At 37.2% G+C, this 22,770-nt stretch overlaps 1 pseudogene; it reads left to right on the top strand.

Moving 5' to 3' along the window:
• The first annotated feature begins 177 nt into the window (after positions 1-177).
• On the top strand, positions 178-21,598 carry LOC137247833 (sodium-coupled monocarboxylate transporter 1-like; annotated as a pseudogene).
• The last annotated feature ends 1,172 nt before the right edge of the window (positions 21,599-22,770 follow it).

Here is a 22,770-nt window from a genome sequence, read left to right on the forward strand (position 1 = left end):
CTGTTGATCGACCTTTAACGAATCACTCAACAAACATTTAAACGAATTAACGGCTAATTTGTGATCGCAACAAATCGCAAAAACTAAACGAGCCGAGCAATTGAGAAATATGCTCATATTCACATAAACACTGATGAATACATAGTAACATTGTATTAAATTACTAGATCTAACAGGTAATAAGATGTAAAGTAACGGTATAAGTTAAATCAGTTATACGACGCGTGCGAACGCGTAAGCATCATGCGGTTCTGGCAAATAAAGTGGTTGTAGTGGTGATCTTGTAGTGATGAAAATAATTGAGTGTGCATGCGTATGAGCTGCGAGAGAGTAAGGACTATCAAAACGGGCATTAACAAAAGAATCTTAATTGCAAACGAGTTTGTGCGAAAGAACTTTTTTTGTTAAGTATTCAGCAAATTGAAAAGTTTTAAGAAACAAATTTTAGCAAAATGTTATCCAAAATGAATGTAGATGAGGTGCGCGTTAGTCTTCAACGCTTCGGCTGGCCCGATTATGTTGTATTCGTTTTAATGTTGACCAGCTGTGCTGTTATTGGTATTTATTTTGCTTTACAAATGCGTCGTGAAGCCAGAGCGCGTAAATCCATAACTACCGAAGATGCTGTGGATGCGTACTTAGTGGGTGGCAGGAATATGAAAATTTTTCCAATTGCGATGTCGCTAATTGCGAGGTGAGTGAGATGTGGAAACTTATTATAGTGTGCTGAGAGATAAAAGGGATCAAATTCAAATTCAATTTCGAAACAAGATTCTATCCAAAACCCATTCGGAACAGCACCCGTATGACAAAGTGTTCAAATAACCTACCGGCCTTATAATCAAGTAGCTTTAGGTGTGATAAAAAGTTTAGGTAAGAAACATATCCCAACATAAGGTTGAGAAGGTACAAGAGCTAGCATACCTGGGGATATCATGTTGGGCTTTACCCAAAGCATCTGCACGTTAGTCATGCCTACCCACATTTCGACTCTTTTAGTGTCTTTCAGGCGGAAGCGTAAACCTTATAGAGAGGACATTACTGCCATGGAAACCTTTGTTTAACAGCCAGGTTGCCATAAAGGCAATACAATCAAATTTGATGAAAAGTGATATCGTGAGCAGGTGTCAAGCCGCGCTAGCGTCCAGAGGGCATCTTAAGGTCTCCGTCTATTAGGTCCCAGAACAGAGCAGTTGATTCATCACTTTCCCTGCGGATGCAACGGACTGCAAAATAGATAACGCAGATTTCTGAGCGCACCGTTTTTAGACGGTCTGTTCGAGGTAAAGAGGGTGTATCATTCGCTAATACTTAGGTTCAAAATGAAAGGCAAGCGGTTTGATGATGATTAGTTAAAATGTATTTGGTAAAGCGAATGTGCCGCCACCCGGAAATCACAAATTTTTCCCATGCTCGACCCCACCACCTGCCCTATATTTACCACCACCAACTTAACAATACCTAACCTTGCCTAAAAGTTAGCCTAGTTTTCGTGGCGCACATGAGAACTAATTAGTTTAAAAAAAAAATACATCTGTATAAACAAATAATAACAAAATAGGATTAAAAAATTATATATTTAAAAAAATAAAAAAACAAAAAATATAAAAAAGTATGTAAAACACTCGAAATATTATAACCTAAAAACAAAATTATGAAAAGAAAATATTTGAAAAAAAGTTGGACATGAAAAAAATGTTAATTAAAAAAAATATATTTAAAAAAATAAAAAAAAAATATGTAAAACACACGAAATATTATCAAATAAAAACAAAATTACAAAAAGAAAATTTTTGAAAAAAAGTTAGACCTGAAAAAAAATTTTTAAAAATTATAAAAATTAAAAAAAAATAAAAAAAATTGTTTAGATACTTTAATCAAAAACTCACAAACTATATTAAATTGAAAAATGCAAAATTGAAAATAAAATGAGTAAAACAGTAAATAAAATAAAAAATGTAAATTAAAACAAGTAAGGAAGGCTAAGTTCGGGTGTAACCGATCATTACATACTCAGCTGAGAGCTTTGGAGACAAAATAAGGGTAAATCACCATGTAGGAAAATGAAACCTAGGGTAACCCTGGAATGTGTTTGTATGACATGGGAATCAAATAGAAGGTATTAAAGAGTATTTTAAAAGGGAGTAGGTCATTATTCTATAGGTGCACGCCATTTCGGGATATAGCTATAAAGGTGGACCAGGAGTGACTCTAGATTGTGTTTGTACGATATGGGTATGAAATGAATGGTGTTAATGAGTATTTTAAAAGGGAGTGGGCCTTAGTTCTATGGGTGGGCGCCTCTAAGAGATATCTATTTTACAAAGTTTTTCTAAAGTTATATTTTGTGTCAATAAACCAATCCAATTACCATATTTCATTCTTTATTTCATACTTGGTATAGAATTATGGCATTTTTTCATTTTTCGTAATTTTCGATATCGAAAAAGCGGCGTGATCATTGTCGGATTTCGGCCATTTTTGATACCAACATATAGTTAGTTCATATAAGTACGTGAACTAAGTTTAGTAAAGATATATCGATTTTTGCTCAAGTTATCGTGTTAAGGGCCGAGCGGAAGGACAGACGGTCGACTGTGTATAAAAACTGGGCGTGGCTTCAAACCGATTTCGCCCAATTCCACGGAAAATGTTATCGTCATAGAGTCTATGCCCGTACAAAATATCTCAAGGATTGGTAAATTTTTGTTCGACTTCTGGCATTAAAAGTATTCTAGACACATTATATGAAAATGAGCGGAGCCACGCCCATTTTGAAATTTTCTTTTATTTTTGTATTTTATTGCACCATATTATTACTGGAGTTGAATGCTGACATAACTTACTTATACACTGTAAAGTTATTAAATTTTTTCTTAAAATTTTACTTTTAAAAAATATTTTTTTTTTTAAGTGGGCGTGTTCTTCATCAGATTTTGCTAATTTTTATTTAGTACTTATCTAGTAATACTAGTAACGTTCCTGCAAATTTCACCGTGATATCTTCAACGACTGCCAAATTACAGCATGCAAAACTTTAAAATTACCTTATTTTAAAAGTGGGCGGTGCCACGCCCACTATCCAAAATTTTACTAATTTTCTCTTCTGTGTTATAAGGTCAACCCACCTACCAAGTTTCATCACTTTATCCGTGTTTGGTAATGAATTATCGCATTTTTTCGGTTTTTCGAAATTTTCGATATCGAAAAAATGGGCGTGGTTAAAGTCCGATATCGCTCATTTTAAATAGCAATCTGAGATGAGTGCCCAGGAACCTACGTACATCATCAATTTCATCAAGATACCTCAAAATTTACTCAAGTTACCGTGTTAACGGACAGACGGACGGACATGGCCCAATCAAATTTTTTTTCGATACTGACTGATGATTTTGATATATGGAAGTCTATATCTATCTCGATTCCTTTATAGCTGTACAACCAAACGTTAACCAATCAAAGTTAATATACTCTGTGTGCAAAGCACGCTGAACTTATTAAGTATACAATGTTAAATTAAAAGCCAAATAACAAAATGAAAGTTTTTAAAAATGATTAATAAATATTTGAAACAGAAAGTTACCACCTGTTATAAATTAAAAAAAAAAAAATAGAAAATTTAAAATAAAAATATAAAAAAAAATAAATTTAAAAATTAAGAATAAATAAAATTAAATTAAAAATTTAAAAAAAGTTGAAAATTTCAAGAATAAAATAATGCATTGCAAAATATATAGAATATATAAAATTCCATAAAATAAAAACCAAATCATAATATGAAAAAATTAAAAATAAATATTAGTAAATATTTGAGTCAGAAACATACAAACTATTTTAAATTAAAAAACCTACAAACTGATATAACAAAATTAAAAGTACTGAAAACTAAAATGAAACAAAAAATTAAGAATAAAAATATTTAGCAATTTTTTTAATTAAAAAAAATTCAAAAGAAGTTGAAGAATTCATGAATAAAAAATGTATTGCAAAAATATATAAAACATAAAATTCCATAAATTAAAAACCAAATTTTGAAATGAAAAAAATTAATAATAACACAAGTTTACAAATTCAGGTCAACTTTTGGATCTGAGCAGATAATAACGATTCTTACCTATATTTGATATGCTGAATTCGAATCTGCATTCAGTTTTTTAAGATTGCTTCTAGTTTCCGATTTCTGGCATGATAGCACCATTGTGCTGTTATAGCAGCTTTTAAATAGTGGCACTGCTTGATAAGTCATTTCAACTGTAACTGTAAAGTAATAAAAGTGATTAGAGCAAATAAAAATGCAGAGACAGTGTTGCAAAGTTGATTCAAAGTGTTTTTGTTACGTTTGTGGTTGTTATATGATTAAAAAAAAGTGGCAAAATAATAACAAATGCGCTCAAAGATGCGTATCTGCACTACTTTGGTTTCAGAGTAGCAGACAGTCATAAGTCATGGTTACCGAAATTTTCTTATAACGCATGCAAAACAAAGCTGTATAAGTGGTCATTGGGAAAACGTGAGTACTTTTCCTTTTCAATGCCAGCGCTCTGGAGAGAAACTGAAAACCATGTAGATGATTGCTACTTTTGTTTGATGAAAGTTACGGGTAGGTAGGTTGAACTGGCCGGTCCATGAGGAGTTACGGGTATAATGCAAAAAAATTTAAAAAAATATATAAATATCCTGATGTATCATCAGTATCCAAGCCACGTTCCACGTACTGCTAATGATTCATTTTTAGTTTGTCCAAGTATAAGTGGAAACGTCCTGGAAACTTTAACTCCATCGCCCCGAGCAGTGAAAGCGACTTTGTCATTGAAGCGACACATCTAATTTCGCAAGATGAACTAAGCGATTTGATTCGTGATTTGAATTTGTCGAAACAAAGAGCAGACTTGCTAGCATCACGGTTGCAACAATGGAAATATCTAGACTCTCGAACACAAGTTACTGTATACAGAAACAGAAATCAGGCACTTCGACCGTTCTTCAAAAAAGAAGACAACATAAGTTTCTGTAACGATATTAATGGTTTATTTAATGAAATGAATATACCGTACGAAAACTTGGGTGATACGAGCGACGAACAAGGAGAGCGGCTACACCAAGGTCTAGCCAACATTGAAAGACGACACCAAGGATTTTGGGATGAAGGCATGATGAGCGACTACTGTTAGACTCTAATACGTGAAACAGATACTAAACAATACAAAAGGCAAAGTTTCACCAATCTTCATTTCTGAGTTGTTACATTTAAGATAATGAAATGAATATTATTTCACAAAAATCTTTAAAAATGAATTTTTTGACTGTATTAAAAACTAGAGTCAATCTTAAAAAACGGAATGAAGAATCGGATTCAGCGTCATAAATTGTCTTAAAAACCACTTTTAGTTGCCTAGATCCAAAACCGTGTATACTTGTGTAATTATTAGAAAATATTTGAGTCAGAAGGTTACAAACTATTTATAATTTAAAAAAATTCAAACTGATATAGCAAAATTAAAATAAATAAAATAAAGAATTAAGAATAATATACATTAAACACATTTTTTATTTTTTTATCAAAACCATTTAAAGAAAAATTAAAGAAAGAAACACAATTAAAGTTTCCAGGCGCAGGGCTAAGAATAATAGGGGGATAGAAAGAGCGCCTAGACTGATACACGACAATTCAGTTTCTGCAACCCACTTTCTCGAGATGGTCGAGCTAGTACCAGCTAAGAACCAACAACATCTATACAACTCCCAAAAAAACAACGGCCTTTGAAGATAATCTTAAAGGCCTTATCTTCTCTGTGACAGAATGATCCACCAAAACCTTGGGACATTAGGTCATATGGTTGAACAGAGCTTTCTCCCTGTGTACACACACAAAATTAAATGCCTCTATTTATTAATATATTAAATAACGGTTCACATAATATTAATATGCCGCAAGGTCTAGAAGTGTCAGTCGACACCAAAATGAGCTTGTTTGACAAGAATATAATTTGCTAAATATATCTCTGCGATATCACCCTTCTTGCAACGCTCACCTCATATTATCACGCGTGAAATGGGAATGCAATACGGGTGTGAGGAGAGCAAATATTTTTGCAAACAACTACCAATGAAATGTGCCTGAGTATGTGTATATATTTGGCACAAACATGGCCCGCATAGACAAAGGGCCGATGATGGTATGTAGCTATTGCTCGACCAGACGAGGGACTTCAACTATTCGAAGAATTTAGTCGAGTTTTCTGATGGAGTGGCACTACTTAATTGGAATCTGTATTGTTCTGGTACAAAGGGACTTGTAAGAGCTCTATTACTCCTGATTACTAGATGGCAGATATTATTTGAAAACCCTTAAAAATTCACGGCTTGTACCTACTTGAACAGATGTAAGGCGCTCAATGTATGATGAAGTCAACAATACACACGACAAACCAATTTGTTAGTCTAATGAGCGAAGGCCAGTTGATTTACGACTCACAAAATTACACTTCTTGCCACTGTATATGCGTGCGTTCGTTATAATAAAAAAAATTTCTTGAGCATTTTCTTATGATAGTGATTCCGAACTTAAGCTACCTTTGTAGATCTAAATGTAAGATTTGTTTTAAATTGAACTGATATTAACTTACCTAAAAGAAAAGAAATGGAGAATACATATAATTAATGCAATCTTGAAAAAGTTAATGTATAATAATGGCGTTTGTATGAGGCCACGGAATCAGTGGACAGGGGCAAGACGAATGGCTGCTTATTATCACTTCTTCTGTGGACGGTGGTCATCAACCAACTGCTCTGGCGATTCCATGAAAGACCCGCCAAACTGCTCCCCAGCGGATTAGGAGACTCAGAATATACCCGCGGCGGTGTACCTATCGCCAGAGACCACTAAAATACAAATTGATTCAAGGGCTTGTGTAGCGCAACCTTTCAAGGGGTCGCCCACGCAATATATAACTTCTCCAACCCAACTGCCGATACTTTGGCGACCCCAAGTTCCTCATGGATCTAGGAGGTGGGAGGGCGGTATGGCCGAGAAGGTTTCATGTGGTCATACCAAATCGTTCCCGATATGGTCCGGCTAGTCCTTGAATGGTGCTTGTTACCGGAACATAGCGGACCTATATCCGGCAAAGGGCCACCAACATCGATAACACCCCCAAGGCCTTCGGGGAGTGTCCTTATCGCTGCAACAACAACAACAACAACCCGCCAAACTTACAGCTAACGCAAAAATAGGGCTGACCACGAAGCGGGGAAGCGGGATATGGTATTGTCTATTAAGAGGTACAAGGTCCAAAATTGGGCCAGGCCTTAGCTAGGAGGAGTGACCCTGCAGGAAAAATCTTACACATAATATTTAGGAATCCATTTAGAGAGTAATTTGTCGTGACAGCTCAACTTGGACGAAAGAGTGAAGAAGGCATCGACGGTATTTTATGCATATTTAAATATATTTAATGCTCTCTCTCATTGGTTACTCACAGCTATTTTAAAGCATACTAATAAGTCCCTGTTTGGGACCTGCCTCAAAAGTTTAGAGGGGTATGCACGCTATGAACGCTTAGTTTTACAAGCCCATTCTACACATTTCACTTATAGACCTGGTGTCAAAGAACATAGCTTTAACAACTGCAACCAGGCTCAGTGCCTCGGGCAGCTTGAGAGCAGACCAAAAGGCTATAGTAGTAAAGCGTCGTTAATTACAGGACGAACAGACTACCTGATTTCGTATCTGCGCTCCGAGGGAGCTCTTAGAGCCGTAACAGAGGTGGGTGGATGGCGCAAAAGTGACCAAATAGCAGACGAGGCGATACATATGTACAGCCATCTTTCCAAAGTAATTGGAAGGAGTAGGATCTGCGGTATACTGTACTAACTAGGAAATAAGCAGATGCTACTAGCTTCCAGATCACTGCAGTGTTTTACAGACGGAAGTGGTAGCCGTAATCAAAGCAGTAAAAACACTGGAAGAAAATAGCTTAAACTTGAGCCGCGTCAACTTTTATATTGAAAGCCAAGCAACAATTAGGGCAAGTAGCCCGCATAGCATAACATGTTAGAGTGTAAGCAATCGCTGGAAAGAATCGGGAAAGGTAGAAGCGTACACCTATATTGGGTCCCAGGGCATATGGGAATAGAAAGGAATGAAAAAGCAGATGAGCTAGATAAAAAGGCATCCTTCGAAGCTTTCTTTCTCTGTAGACGTCCCATTTAGAATTTGCAAGATTAAGAGAAGACGAAAAGTGCACATGATCGCCCAAGCTGGAAAGGCGTGTGGTTGTAAAGTGTTGAAGATAATGTGTAGGTCTTACAACCTTAGATTAGCAAAGTTACTCTTATCTTAAAAAGAGAGGACTGTAGACTCAGACGGGTATTCTGACTGGACACTACCTTCTGGTGTCACATGCTGTTAAATTAGGCTTGGCCAGTAATGGCAGATATAGGATTGGCAGGTTGGAGGAGGAATATTTCGAGCACTTTTTGTATTCGTGCTCTGCGTTTGCCGGGCTAAGACTTCAGCTGTTAAGAGGAATACAGCTGTGAGATCTAAAAGCAGCACGTAGAATAGGTCCTTAAAAGCTTATAATAGTTGCTAAGGAGGACGGAGCTATTTTATAACATAGGTCCTGGTTTCTGATAGGGTTTTTCAGTCTGGTTTTTGAGCATACTTCTGGCAACACTCATTCAGTCTATATGAGGTCCCCGCGTGCAAACCAGTTCAGGCCAACCTATATATTGATTACATAAAAAAATAAAAAACGTTTCTGTTTGTAAGAATCAGGTTTGCGAGCACGATATATAGCAGGATCCACGCATCTTCCAGCTTGACCTTCTTCCTATGAATTACTACATCCGTCCCTGCAAACAGCGATCATCATGATTGCAGAAAATCAAGCTGAGTTCTTCGCACAGTAAAATATCACAACGAATGATATTCGCAATCAAAGCACTGTAGCCCAGTTACACTAAATCGTGCGCATATCATATTCAAATGAGCGCAAATTTTCAGCAAAAATAACAGAAATAAAATTAAAGAAAAAAAAACTTTTTTAAAAATAAGCTTTTATTATTTTGGTTAAGAAAATTAACTAAAAAGTAAACAATAAATTGACTCTAAAGAAATATAACACTTTATAAGTCCATTGTAAGCTTAAACGATAATTAGGCTTTTTCGTCTGCGACAAAAAAATTCTATATCGTACATAATTATATATTTTTAACATTAAAACTTTACACCTAAATTATTAAAGCTTACAGTTTATATCAAAGTCCAAATTGTTCTAATAAAAAACGTGTTAAATTTTGATGGTATAATTAAGAACATTTAGGATCTCATTTTCTTGCTATCGCAATGTAACACGCTTTTATTACAACAATTAGGACTGTGATATAAACTGTAAGATTTAATAATTTAGGTGTAAAGTTTTAATGTTAAAAATATATAATTATGTACGATATAGAATTTTTTTGTCGCAGACGAAAAAGCCTAATTATCGTTTAAGCTTACAATGGACTTATAAAGTGTTATATTTCTTTAGAGTCAATTTATTGTTTACTTTTTAGTTAATTTTCTAAACCAAAATAATAAAAGCTTATTTTTAAAAAAGTTTTTTTTTCTTTAATTTTATTTTTTATTTTTAGTTCGTTTTATTAACAAGTAATAGAAGCTTGTTCTTAGAAAAGCCTTTTTCTTAAATTTAATTAAAATATGAATTTTTTTTTTTAATTTTTAGTAGAGTAAAATATTGTTTAAGTTAGTTACGTAAACTTTACTTAGTTATTTGTAACGTTTCTCATTCTATCCATTTCTTTTAATGCATCAACATTACAGGGTTTATTCGAAGTCAACTTTGAACAGTCAAGTTCTTCGATTCGAATACCTGCTAAAGACCTAACTCGGATTTTGACAGAGAGCACATATAAAATTGTGTCAAACAGTGTTAACTAACTTAAAATCATATTTTATTGTGACTTGGCCTATGTGGTGTTCAGTTTACAACTACTCATTGCAGATCTCTGCTCTGTGTGTTAAATCTGTTTTAAAATAATAGCCGTATATTTTTTTTTTACACGTAAACGTCTATACGCTTATAATTTATATGGACTGCTAAGCGCCAAACTTTAAATACACCTCTGAAGTTGCTGCGCATAAAATGTGTACTAATAAATCCCAATACGCATTATACGCAGATGTAACTGAAATATGTGTTTTTGTTTAACCCCCTACACTAATTCTATGTATTCTATGTGTGTCCACAATTCATCGCAACTGCTTTAGCTATATGTTATACACAGGCATACAACAGAGGGTCGTGTCTCCGCTTTTCGGTACACGCTGTAGCTGTAGCTAGTTGTTTAACCACTGCCGCTAGATGGGTCTCCTAAGCATTATGTAAGCGAGGATAGGCGTTTTTTTCACGCGCAAACGTAAACCTATACGCGTGTATAAAAAAACACGGCTAATATTCCAACTTTCGCTTAGCTAAAATTCCATCGCCAAAAATCTGTAAAACAAAATCAAGTGCGCAGAAAAGTATGCAACACTTACCGATAAGAGCCTAACCGCGTTAGCGTTATACACAGAAATACAACAGAGGGTTGTGTCTCCGCTTTTCGCAACCGTTGAGATTTACCACGCGTGACACGCGTGATTCACCACGTCCAAAAATCACAATCCACGGATAGGTAACGGCGGGTTTGTATGGGACTTAGGCTGTTATGCCAAAGTAAATACAAATCTTTACCGATAACTGTGTTATCGATTAATTTATCGAATTCTAACAAAGTAATATTGCATTGTCATCGGAGTTATACATGTGTGCAAAATTTCAGCTCAATCGGACACCGCCAAGTGTATCAAATTTAACTTGCAAGATTCCATTACAGACAACGAAAGTGAAACTAAATAAAAGCTTATAATTATAATAAAAGCTTATAATAAAAAGCTGAGATTTTTTTATTTCTTACAATAAGAAAGTTTACATAAAGGAATTTTGCCATTGTGTATTAAATCAAACAACGCATTCGTAAACGAATATAACAACGTAAATATAACGAACCGGGGTTTATACTCCACACTGCCAGTGGATCTCGTTTGACAATTGACCTACGCGTCATTTATAAAATCATATACAAAGCTTCCATAAATCACTTATACTATGTTCAAACAGAAAAATAAATTGAGGAAATTTCGATTTGAATTGAGTGCTGTTCATACAACTCGATTTAGCTTACACAATAGTAATTTGATAGCTGGTTGGCTCATCTCTACAGCAAGAACATACCTTTGTTCATACTGTCAAAATGTGCGTGTTGGTATAGGGCGAATGAAATGGAATGAAAACATAAAACTTTAAAATTTTTGTGTGTTGTAAGAAAACGTGTTCAATGTTTTGGTTTCATTTTGAGTTTGCCATCTTCCTTTGGCAATCCCTACTCCAGTGAAATGAAGGACATAAAATCAGCTGATGAGATGAGCCAACCATATAGTTCAGCCATGCGTAATTGACGTTTAAATATACTCAATAAACACACTTTGCATTGTTGCATTTGCAGTTTGAAACAATTTATTACGCAATTTTTTTTAAATTGGCAATTTATTATTACAATTTATTATATGACAAATTGCGTAATAAATTGCCCAAATAGTATAAATTGCCAATTTGGTGTGTGTTTGAACCTAGTATTATATTCTGCTGCTAATTGAATGATGAACTATGTGTGCTGATGGTTATGATTTAACTCGCTACTGGCTGTTAGGTTGACTGGCTTGGCGTGGAATGAAGCTCTGCACTGGATGCCAAGTATCAGACGGATGTTTCTGGGTGGGTGTCTGAGTGTGCGTTGAAGTGAAACGAGCGAAAAAAACTTAATAAATTGACACTAAATGATAAATTTGCTAATTGAAAATTTGCTAAAAATAAACCGAGTCAAGTACTTAAGTGTTCATGTATGTAAAGGAGAGATGCAAGAGAGTAAAAGCCCAGCCGGTAAAATAGTGAAAGTTTTCTTTGATGAACATAAGTAAACTTTCCGGACCCGTGCGCATCTTGCGCAATAAATATAAAAGTCTCATATCAAATATCAAGAAATCAGCTGTTCTATTAATCATTCATCTATCAATAAAAACTTGCATGCGCTTGCGCCGCCATCTGGCGAATGTTAGCAACTGCCGGTAATGCAGTGTTAGTTCTAATCAAATATTCACAATAGTGCCATAGTACAAATAGATTTCTTTGTGTGCTAACAATCGTTTATTTTTAATAAATTATTTTAATAAAATATGGGTAAACAAACGCACTACGACCAATAATGCCCAAAGCTCGCTAATAGCACGAATCTCGATATTTACATCCAAAACTTTATTTATAGATTTGGATTCCAAATAAGACCGAAAAACAGCAATTAGAAATAATATATAAGATACATATGATTGAATTTTAAGGGCGTAGGGACCATGAAGAGATCAATTACTCCACATAATTCCGCTCTTTGACGAAACCAGGATATTCTCTAAACATGATCAGCTAACGTTTTTAACTTGCTCTGATACATTCATGAAGTCCCTTGGATTTTTTCATGATTTCAATGATACCTAGTACTTCATCCTGCTTACATACTTTGAGCTCAGTATACAAGATCACGAGCTCCTGATTCTCATGTGTCAGTCCAATGCCACCTTGGTGTATATTTAAGAAATCTGATCGGTGGTTATTACACTGGCAGGTTTTATGCACTATTAGGGTCACATAGATTTATCAATGTAAGCCAATACAACGTAGCCTCCCAACTCTCAAGTACCAAAATTCCCACCAATGCAGCACTAGTTTCGAGCTACTCAACAGCTCTCACTCTTAGAATGAACCTGTTCCCGACCATCCCAATATTCTATACCTACATACTTGAAAACCAGTAGGTGGCATAGCAAGCTATAGGGTTTCTATACATTTTGTTGAAGAAATGTTATACGCTGCAGGAAAGACAATCGAATATGCACGGGATAAGTGTTCTATATAACGTCTGTAAATATTATCCTATACTTATAAGGCTTGGATTCAGCCGATACGTAACATTTGTCATACATGCCAAGTCCGTCGGCGGGTGGGGCCGTCTTTTATAGTCCATGTGAGTGAGGAAAACTTCTTACCAGGATATGGTCAGTGTGATTCTCTTGCATGTAGCTCACTACTAACGTTCGCTTGCGGCCAAGTATCCTCTAACTTATGTTTGGTGGAGAGTTCGTGTGAGAAGGCAACAACCTGGTTAGGCTACTCTGACATAATCGGTTTAAGCGCTAGCTGGCAGCATGTGATCACCATAAGCTGTGGCTACAGCGGTTCTGTACAAACGTGTATCGAAATACCTCATATCCGCGGAGCGTGTTGTGCGTTCGGCATGGGATCCGCTACTTAAAACACAATCCAATTCCAAACAACATTTCAACAAAGCCTATTAGAGGACGGCACACACAATACCGTCCCATTGCTGTGACAACAAACAAATAAATATCCCAAAGAGGTGCAGGTGGACAAATTGCATGGAACAGGGAAGACAAGGAATCTCCGTCTTCACGGACTGTTCTAAACTGAGCAACAGAGTTGGCAGTGTAATACTCCCAAGGAGGCTTAATATAAATAACTTACGCGTAACAGACCAATGCAATGTTTTTCAAGCTGAGCTTATATACATATAGCAGAAGATGCTCTCTATTGAATTAACCTTGTCGGTGACTAACTCTATTTCCATTTTTCCGGCAGCCAAGCTACCATAACACACCTGCATTGTAGTGATACATCGTCACTAGTGACGTTAAATTGCAGGGAAGTTCTAAACAAGCTAGCCGATAAGTGCAACCTGAGGATAGTATTGGTCCCAGTTATATATCGGCAAAGTGTGCTGCTTATGAGCTAGCAAGTGAAGGCAACAGATTGCAAACAATCAACTGTGCTGGCTAGGCGAATCCTCCTCTAAATACATGCAAGCCTGGCTGCGATCTCAGAACAACCTAACGCAATATGGACCATGGAACCAAATTGCAAATTGTCCAGGCAAATGTGGCCCAAACTGGACAAAAAGATATCGCCATCGGTAAAACTTCTGAATCTCCACTCTATAAGCCCATTAGTGGGTATTCTAATGGGTCACTGCCTTATGGACGCTCATGGTGCTTATATGGACCGCAATTGACTTCTGCCGCTGCTGTAGGTAGGAGGAAGGGATAGAAAGCGTAAAGCATTATCTATAGCAGCGGGGCCCTGTCTAAGACCAGGTAGCGAGTCGTAGGTAAGCAAGTCGAACATAGATCCTATTGGTTTAGGGGAATTATAAGTTGTTACTTTTTCCACATGATGACAACAATCCATAAATGGAAAGGCGCCGCTGTAGTGAAAATAGGTGGGGGATGAAAAATCAGCCAAAACAGCCTGGAGAAACGTTAACGCGCGTTACTGGGTATCAAAAGCAATTATCATTATCCATTTCGTGATCATCAAGATATAGGGTGGATCATTCCACACAGAGTTCTTTGAGTTTAGTTACGTAAGATCAGCTGTAGCAATATGAAAGCATTAGCTGGGTCATAGGGAAAGTACTTCTTGAGACCAAGCACATCGCTACTGTGGAAAGAGATTGATCTTGTGATTTTCAGGTTAGCACTTGAAATCATTTAAGTGTTCTCTTTTTTATTTTGGGCTGCATTTCCAGTGTCTTCGAAAAATTTAGTCTGTCACAAAAAGAAGTAAGCGCATCTCTAATGTGGAATCTCTTAAATATTTTTCGATCCGACACGTGCTTCTCTAAAGAAGATCTGAACTTTATCTTAAAGGCGAATCTCCTTACTAGGAGGAGTTCCTTATCCAGTTTTTTCTCCATTGTTTCTAATAACCGAGCTATATAGTATCCCCAAATTCATCACTTTCGAAAAAAATTTGATTCTATAAATCTTTAAAGAATTATATTTGGTCATACGATCTTCAGCGCCCTTTTCGTTCTAAGTACTTTAGAAAACTATTTTAAACTTTCAAATTTGTTCATCCCTACAGTTTCATATCCGGCATAACACTATTGGGCACATCCACAGAGGTATATCTCTTTGGCATACAATATCTTTATATCATGGGATCACTGATTATAATGGGCTTTGTGTTGTACTACTTTTTCTTGCCGGTATTTCATGATCTCAAACTTATATCCACATATCAGGTAAGTAGGGCTATTTTTACTTGAAAAAATTACTTAATCTCTTAAATCTTTTCTTCTCCAGTACTTGGAGTCGCGTTAAGACAGACGCATACGACTTTTCGGCTCGGTGCTCTTCATGTTCGGATCGGTGAGTTTTTGAAAAACGAAGAATTTTGCTTTATGTATGGAATGTTCTCATTAAATTTAGTCAGCACGATCTCACTTCGCACAGTTTTCTCTCTCTCTCTCCGTACGCAGTTATTGTGGCTTCCCATTGTTATTTATGTGCCCGCTCTAGCCTTCAATCAGGCCACTGGTATTAATATACATCTGGTAACGCCGATTGTGTGTTTGGTGTGCATTTTCTATACTTGTGTGGTGAGTAAGATTTTGAGCTTTTGAAAGCATGCACACGCAATTCGAATCTCTCTAATATCATTATGGCACTCTTTAGGGTGGCCTTAAAGCTGTCGTTTGGACTGATGTCGTGCAGACGATCATTATGTTCGGCACTATGCTGCTCATCATAGTCAAAGGTACAATTGATGTGGGTGGCTTTGGTGCCGTTTATCAGAAAGCCAAAGAGAGTGGACGCATCGAATCGCCAAGGTAAGTTACTGCTACTCAAATACTAACTAATTTTGCGTATATAACTAACTGCACTGCTCACTCACAGCTTCACCCTCGATCTCACCGAACGCTATACAGTCTACTCACTTTTCATTGGCGGCGTTGCTCATTGGTTAAAGTCGAATGCGATTAGTCAGAATATGATACAACGTTATCTCTCCTTACCAAATATGAAGTCGGCACGTAATGCGGTTTGTATCTTCATTGTGGGTGTGCTGACTTTTATATGCCTTTGTGGCTATAGTGGGCTTTTAATCTATGCTACTTATCATGACTGCGATCCGCTGCAAACAAAGGTCAGTTAATGCAAATTTTTAAGTTTATTTAATATCTCCCTCTCAATCTGTTCCCAGCTTGCCAAACGCAACGATCAGCTGCTACCTTTACTCGTCATGGAAATACTAGGCGACTATCCTGGCTTGCCCGGTCTCTTTGTTGCAGGCGTTTTCAGCGCAGCGCTCTCTTCACTCTCTACTGGTTTAAATTCTATGTCAGCCGTTATGCTAGAAGACTTTTTCAAATCTTTCGCCAAGAAGCCACTCACCGAGCGTCAAACTGCTTTGATTATGCGTTTTGTTGTTATAATATTTGGCGCCATCTGTGTGAGTTTGGTCTTTGTTGTTGAGAAATTAGGTACAGTACTGCAGTTGACTATAACTTTGTCATCTGTAGCGAATGGACCGTTATTGGGCATATTTACCGCAGGCGTTATGCTACCGTGGACAGAATCGAGAGTATGGACTATAATATGCACTAGATCTGCTATATCGACTGATTTCTTTTTATTTATAGGGTGCATTGATTGGTGGTTTTAGCAGCCTCCTTTTCATGGCTTGGATGTGCATACGTGCTCAAGCTGATTTGGCTAGTGGCGCCGTGAGCTATTTAAGAAAACCACACACAATTGCTGGTTGCAATTACACGTTCGTGGATTTCGCTTCGATGAGTATGGTGGTGGAAAATATAACGGAGCATACCTCATCAACAAATATAAGGTAAGCGATCAAGAAACGAGGTAGGCCGAAATATAAATAATTAATCGCTTATAGTAGTTGCTCAGATTTAGGAGAAAATAGTGTAACGAACTCTGGGGAAATTCCGCTTATTCTAAACCTTCTTCTAATGTTCGAACCGCTAGACTCTTGAATAATTCACTCCAATATTCAGTATTGCAATATGGTCTTTATTTAGTCTACTTGGAAGTAATACAATTATATTTCAGCATCACGTACTTCACAACAGCGTGTTTAAATCAAACTGATTACTGATTTTTCAGCTTGCATTGCTTTTATACTCTCTGTGTTTCGTTCGCTTACTTAGTGAGGATAGTTGAGCTCCACACTTCCTTCCCTTGAACTGGATGGTCGGTGAGAGATTGAATTAATCAATAGTGTCAGCAAGTCCCAAGGCCATCTAATGGCTTCAATGGGTCTGAGTTCCAGATAAAGCAGACGCCGACCCTGGATAAATAGTCCGAAGATGCGGTATAACCGGACCGAAGTATTTCCGCGTTCATCTTGAAACGGCACGGTATCTGAGCTTAAAGCGAGTAGGTTGTCCTAACTTGGTACTTAGTATCCCGAACGAAGAGGTTATCACAGCTTTTTGTCAAATATAGTCCCGAGATAGAGATATACAAATCTAATTAAGGGTGCGATAAAATCAGGTATGTATTTTGCACCTCCTCATGAAAAAAAAACTAGTTAAGTTTTGTGGTGCTTAACAGCTGGTCCTCATGCTTTACACCATAACACCTCTACTATATCGGATATCGCTCAATAATCTCACGCAGGGTACTATGCAAAAAGTTCTAGCCTTATAAATTCTGACAATAAGGGAGTCCAAAGAATCAAAGCCATTAAACTATGTTTTCATCTAGAATCTCGGGCATATGCAGAGGAAAATATCCGTGGGCCGTAATGTATCCTCAATAGCCGTAGTTTTCTTAAAGAAGTCTTGGGTACTCAAGGTTACATATCAACGTTTGAGGACTTTAAATTCCTTCCACCCCTCCGAAGGAATAGTAGTTCTTCAAAATCAGCTAGTTTATGTGAAATATATCATGTTAAAGCCTAACAGCTTACGAAATGATCCTATATTTATTTCAGTAGTCAAACCCCGTCGGTATTTCGGATGGTTTAACGACAGTTGTCAAGATATATTCGTCATATATCTTGGCAGCTGTCACACCGGACTATCTCTATGGTTGGGTGTTCTAATTTTATTATGAGCTCCTTTTATGCTGTCTCAGGGACAATCTGTCTTTATATGCCGACAAGTAAAAATAAAAATGCCAGGACGAGTGTTGTATACGGTTTAAGCAGCTCACTATTTTCAGTTTCTTACAACCAAGTATCCTCTGGGTAGCCTCTGAATATCTGTGAGATTACCGTAAGGTGCATCTGCAACCGATCATCTGTCTTGGCTCAAATGACTTGCTTTGCAAATCTGTATCGTAATACATTCATCTTCGCTGGCGAAGTTTGCCCTGGATGTGGGACCCGCGATCTTAAACCACATTTCAATGAAAAAACAAACAAGCCTCGGATAATAAGAACCGCCTGTTTAGGCCACAATTTTGTAAGTAAGTAATGGTGAAACGTTGAAACTCCTTGCTTATAAAAAATAGCAAAAAAGACCGCAAATGACTGTAATGATATCGAAGGACCCCGAGGCCTTCAGCATGCGGAAATTGCTTTCATAGTACATATATATGTAGTTGTGGCCCCTGGAAGGAAATATCTCATAACGTCCGATTTGATCGAACAATCTAACAACAGGCGTCAACCTCCTTTTTTACCTTTTACCAGATTCACTTCAAGGATGACTGGTCAGATATGTCTTGGCATTATTAAGAACAACACTCTGTCCTTTGGATGGGCTAGCTGTGAGCCTGCCTGTGGAAGTAATAATAGGTAACAGTATTATAGGGGATACCTGGAGAATGTATAGGACTCCCTCCAAAAGATATCTCTAAAACTTTAAACTATAGAGTTTATACCATTAGTATACAAATTGATCATTGGCAAAATATCCTATATTCTCAGAAATCTATAACGCCTTACTCTTTTATATTCCAAGAAGATGAACCGAGGCAAATATAGTATTCATACCCAAAAGAGGTCCTGTTTGTGAAGATCATGCCCAGTAACTTCAGGCCTATAAGCCCTCGAAATACTGCGGGATGTGCACATAAAGAATAAGGTGCACATAGGAAACCTTCCCAATTCTCAACACGCGTACTCCAAAGACAAATCCGTCTAGTCAGCTCTCTACGCTAACACCACAAAAATAGAGAAAGGGATTGGGTTCAAGCACTTCACTCTAGGTATATTTCTCGACATAGAGAGAGCATTTAGCAGCGTTTAACCGCGAGCCACTGGTAAATTCCTACGTGATATAATACGCGTCCGGGGAGCACGACACAAGGAAATTCTATCCCTTCTACTATGAAACCTAACGTTAAACAGCTCGTTGTTGAAGTTGGAAAGGACTGGTTACCATGTTATCGCTTACACTCTAACAGCAACCAGAAATTGCCACTCACACTCTAGGCCAGCTACTGCAGACTGCATCTATCTTCGTAGAGTGCTGGTCTCTTGCAAGCGCCCTTAAATTAAACGGGATAAAACTTGAACTAACTCGAGATGTAAAATGCCACGAAATTAGTTTTCGTAGCAAATTGAACTGGTGCCTGTACTCCGCGGTTAAATGTAACGGAGTTATTTTAGACGTTCATTAGACACATCTTATTCTATAGCATAACGGTTTGATGGCTTGCAGTCGAATGAAACAGCACCGTCAGCAGAATGACTAGATTGTAGCCGTACGCCGCAATGTTTTTATCCCTAATATTATTAATTCAAACTCTCAAGAGGTAATGTGTTTAGACTGAATGCAGTCCTGCCCTAGAGCGACATCAGCTTTGGCCATAACACCGTCCTGGAAAACTTCCCCTGGACAACACATTTTTTATAAGAATTGACATGAATGTGATGATATCTCCATTCTGTATTCAAAATCCACAGCAGCCTTGGAAGACGGCAGTGCTACGCGTCACCCATATGGTCGCCAAGCCTAAAAACCACTCACTGGAAGAAACTACAGGCCTGCCAAAAATACTGCTCTCAGAATCGCCACGGGCTGTCTTCTTATGTCCCCAGAACATCATCTGCATAATGAGGCGAGAATACTCCCCATCAGGGAGAGAAATGATATGCTGACCAAACAGTTTCTGTTGAATACCCAGAAACCTGGGCATCCCAACAGACATCTGATTGACGAACCAGCACCGCCTAGGGGCCTAAGGAGTCATCTCCGTAAGCATTTTGAGGAAATACGGCACCTGAGAACCCAGCCGTATGAAGCGGAAAAACACAAGCAGGTCCTTGGTGAACTCCATAGACAGGCGTCGGACCTTTATGTCGGGAATTGCCCGGTGAATCCAGTACTTGAAGAAAAATATCCAGAATTTGCAGAAGAGGAACGCATACTCCCCAGGGAAACGCGTGTCACTCTTGCTCAACTTCGTTCTGGATACTGTAACAGGTTAAACTCTTACCTATCCAGAATCAACCCCGACATACAAAATGTATGCCCTGCTTGCAATGTGTCCCCACATGACACCAACCATCTCTTTAATTGTAATGTGGAACCAACGCCTCTAACAGCCCTTTCCTTATGGTCCACCCCTGTTGAAACGGCAAGTTTCCTCGGACTCCCGTTAGAGGATATTGATGACAATTTGTGATCGGTCGCGGCTATTAGGTGGGGCGAGCATTGCTACAACAACAACAACAAGACGGCAGTTTTAGAAAGGCAAATTTGTCCAAATTACAACATATTTAAAGAGAAAGATGCAGTGATATCACAATGGCCCAACGGCCTAGGTCTGCCTCACGGTCTTGCTGGGGGGGGGGGGGGGGGGGGGGCAAACACTGTAACACAAACTAACTTAATATCAGCAGCCCTACATATATTAGCTTGCCTCTGTGCGTTGAGCAATGTGCTGCATCCCTATTCTAATATCCGCAAGAGCAGTAGGTTGCGCAATGATCCCGCAGAGTTTCAAAATGTGTTTTCATTAATGTTCTCTTTCTTATTTTTTTCTTAGTGACGACACATTCCATATCTACAACATCTCCTATCTGTTCTATACAATGTTCGGCTCAATGATAACATTAGTAATTGCTACAATCACAAGCTTCGCATCGGGCACAAATAAGCTAGAAAATATGGACACAAAATTATTGTCACCCTGTGTACGACGTTGGGTTGATCGGTATGTTGCGAGAAAAGCTTTAGCAGCGAATAATCAACCAGAAGCGAAGATCACAAAAGAAATGGAATTAAATAATCTCAAGTTAGCGAAGCACTCGATGATGCCATCTTAAGAAGGGAAGGGAGTTTTGAAACAAGCGGCAAGTGCATTAATCAAATTGCAAATACAGCTGCAAGTTCATTTCAAGCTTTAAGCATTGTAGATTAGGCTTTTTGAAAAAAAAAATTGCGCCTAAAATTTTACTAAACTGACTTATCAGTATTTGATCAATATTGTGCGGAGTTTACTTTTAGGCGCTAATTTTTCTGTATGATTCGTTAAGCTAGTATGTTCGTAAAATACTCATATTACATTATTATTTGTAAATTAATATATGAAAAGTGAGAGTATTATTATTATTTAGAGCATAGTATTATATTTGTAAAATTTTAAGCAATAAAAATGAAAGAGAGCATTAATGTTCCTATAAATAATTATACAAAATTTAATCAAAAAAAGTTGTGTTCTTTGTTTTTGTTACTGCTGCACTTATTCAGGTGTAGTGACCGAGAACTAAAGCCAACATCACGCCTTCTTACCAAAGTTTCCCACCGTTTTCTACTCTTTCAATTAAAGTTTGTAAGTTCACCATTTCAGCCTGCTAAGAGCAGAGCATTCTTCTCTACTATTACATTTCAATAACGGATTACCGCTTATTTTGTGCCAAATCTCTAACTATGAACTATTTATTTCATACTCAGTCCTATCCTAAACTACCACTATCGCCTTTTCTATTTGTTAAACCTTTTCTGTGTACTTTAAAATTTTTCCTTCATCTCGTTTTGCCCGTCTTTTCATATTTGCCTACTTTCAGGCGTAGTTTGAGCCCAAAAATGTCTCTTTTCGTATTTTTAGTTATTGTGTTTTTGAAAGTTAATTGAGAATGTTGTTCCTCACTGACCAACAACCAAATAAGTTGTTGTTATTACATTTAATTACTTAAATTTAGTTTATTATACTCAGTTGAGCAAAGCTCACAGAGTATATTAAGTTTGATTGGATAACGGTTGGTTGTACATATATAAAGGAATCGAGATAGATATAGACTTCCATATATCAAAATAATCAGGATCGAAAAAAAATTTGATTGAGCCATGTCCGTCCGTCCGTCCGTCCGTCCGTCCGTTAACACGATAACTTGAGTAAATTTTGAGGTATCTTGATGAAATTTGGTATGTAGGTTCCTGAGCACTCTTCTCAGATCGCTATTTAAAATGAACGATATCGGACTATAACCACGCCCACTTTTTCGATATCGAAAATTTCGAAAAACAGAAAAAGTGCGATAATTCATTACAAAAGACCGATAAAGCGACGAAACTTGGTAGATGAGTTGAACTTATGACGCAAAATATAAAATTAGTAAAATTTTGGACAATGGGCGTGGCACCGCCCACTTTTTAAAGAAGGTAATTTAAAACTTTTGCAAGCTGTAATTTGGCAGTCGTTGAAGATATCATGATGAAATTCGGCAGGAACGTTACTCTTATTACTGCATGTACGTAAAAATTAGCAAAATCGGAGAAGGACCACGCCCACTTTTAAAAAAAAATCTTTACAGTATATAAGTAAATTATGTCAAGATTCAACTCCAGTAATGATATGGTGCAACAAAATACAAAAATAAAAGAAAATTTAAAAAT

The sequence above is a fragment of the Eurosta solidaginis genome, chromosome 4 (assembly GCF_040869045.1).
Source record: "Eurosta solidaginis isolate ZX-2024a chromosome 4, ASM4086904v1, whole genome shotgun sequence".
NCBI classification, from domain to species: Eukaryota; Metazoa; Arthropoda; class Insecta; order Diptera; family Tephritidae; genus Eurosta; species Eurosta solidaginis.